Source organism: Abrus precatorius, unplaced genomic scaffold (genome assembly GCF_003935025.1).
Source record: "Abrus precatorius isolate BTA unplaced genomic scaffold, Abrus_2018 Scaffold1, whole genome shotgun sequence".
Lineage (NCBI taxonomy): Eukaryota > Viridiplantae > Streptophyta > Magnoliopsida > Fabales > Fabaceae > Abrus > Abrus precatorius.
The window spans coordinates 6,920,131-6,922,630 of NW_020874291.1; positions in this window are offsets into that span (position 1 = coordinate 6,920,131).

A 2,500-nucleotide genomic window follows, 5' to 3' on the forward strand; every position below is an offset into this window, starting at 1 on the left:
TCGAGTGCGGCAAACCACCAGCCAAGCACACATTCAAGGGTAGGTTCAATAATGCCTAAGGCATCACCTTGCCCATCCCTATCATCACATGCAAGACACCGAGCCAAGTGGCATCCATTAAAATCCTCGTGTTGACCGCGGGCACTGTGGTGTCACCCGTCAACATGCAACCATCACAAACTGGAAGAACAACCATATCCATAGGGACCAACTCCAGGAACATGATGCCCGCATGCCTATTGCCACTGCAAAAAGTGCACGCGTTGTTGGAAAAATCCAACGCTGGTTCACCGTTTTATAACTCTCCTCACACCTCAACAAGAACAAAGTCACCCGGGAGCACTTAAAATCGAGAGGGACAAAGGAAAATGCACCCAATAGACCCTGCCCATGCATCGTTGATGCAAGAATAAGCCACGCCACGATGCCCACAAATTTCCGAGGGACGCACCGAGACTCGGCCGAAGTCGGCCAACATTCGGTTTCTGGATAATTGACGAATCAATAAACCCAATGCCATGGAAAACCAAGCCACACAAGTGAGGGGAGACTTGCATGAGCATGGGGGAGGGGCCCCAAGGCAGCACCGCACCTCCCACTGTGGGCGTGGTTGGTGAGGTGCAGCCCCCCCCTATAATAGGTTATTATGCAAAAGCCAAAATTGTAGTAGTAGATACCTTTTTTCTGAGCAGACATAAGTCCATATCGGGACCTAGAGATCGAATTTTGACGTGATTTTTTGCAGGGAGGCTCACAAACACAATATATTCACGTCCACAAAGTTTTAGATTTTTTCTCCAAGGGATGAATTTTTAATGAATTTTTGAATCGGCAGATTATGAAAAACCGGGGAAAATAGAAAAAGGCACCTAGAGATCGAATTTTGACCTGATTTTTTGCAGGCATTCACACAAAATAACACCAAATGTGTCTGCAAAGTTTCGTTACATTTCCCCAAGGGAATGATTTATAATGAATTTTTCTCCGAATCATCGCACCATGGTGCACCTTGATGCCCACCTTGGTGCCTCTTGATACCCACCTTGGTGCTTCTTGATACCCACCTTGGTGCCTCTTGGTGCCTCTTGGTGCCCACCTTGGTGCCTCTTGATGCCCACCATGGTGCACCTTGATGCACACCTTGGTGCCTCTTGGTGCCTCTTGGTGCCCACCTTGGTGCCTCTTGATGCCCACCATGGTGCACCTTGATGCACACCTTGGTGCCTCTTGATGCCCACCTTGGTGCCTCTTGATACCCACCTTGGTGCCTCTTGATGCCCACCTTGGTGCCTCTTGATACCCACCTTGGTGCCTCTTGGTGCCCACCTTGGTGCCTCTTGCTACCCACCATGGTGCCTCTTGGTGCCCACCATGGTGCCTCTTGGTGCCCACCATGGTGCACCTTGATGCACACCTTGGTGCCTCTTGATGCCCACCTTGGTGCCTCTTGATGCCCACCTTGGTGCCTCTTGATACCCACCTTGGTGCCTCTTGGTGCCCACCATGGTGCCTCTTGGTGCCCACCATGGTGCACCTTCATGCACACCTTGGTGCCTCTTGATGCCCACCTTGGTCCCTCTTGATACCCACCATGGTGCACCTTGGTGCCTCTTGGTGCCCACCTTGGTGCCTCTTGATGCCCACCATGGTGCACCTTGATGCCCACCTTGGTGCCTCTTGGTGCCCATCATGGTGCCTCTTCATGCCCACCCTGGTGCCTACCTGGTGCGTTTTTATGCACCCTGGTGCCCTCCTGGTGCGTTTTTATGCACCCTGGTGCCCTCCTGGTGCGTTTTTATGCACCCTGGTGCCCTCCTGGTGCGTTTTTATGCACCCTGGTGCCTACTTGGTGCGTTTTTATGCACCCTGGTGCCCTCCTGGTGCGTTTTTATGCACCCTGGTGCCCTCCTGGTGCGTTTTTATGCACCCTGGTGCCTACTTGGTGCGTTTTTATGCACCATGGTGCCCTCCTGGTGCGTTTTTATGCACCATGGTGCCCTCCTGGTGCGTTTTTATGCACCATGGTGCCCTCCTGGTGCGTTTTTCGCACCCTGGTGCCCTCATGGTGCGTTTTTATGCACCATGGTGCCCTCTTGGTGCGTTTTTCGCACCATGGTGCCCTCTTGGTGCGTTTTTCGCACCATGGTGCCCTCTTGGTGCGTTTTTATGCACCATGGTGCCCTCTTGGTGCGTTTTTCGCACCCTGGTGCCCTCCTGGTGCGTTTTTATGCACCCTGGTGCCCTCCTGGTGCGTTTTTATGCACCCTGGTGCCTACTTGGTGCGTTTTTATGCACCATGGTGCCCTCCTGGTGCGTTTTTCGCACCCTGGTGCCCTCCTGGTGCGTTTTTATGCACCCTGGTGCCCTCCTGGTGCGTTTTTATGCACCCTGGTGCCCTCCTGGTGCGTTTTTATGCACCATGGTGCCCTCCTGGTGCGTTTTTCGCACCCTGGTGCCCTCCTGGTGCGTTTTTATGCACCATGGTGCCCTCCTGGTGCGT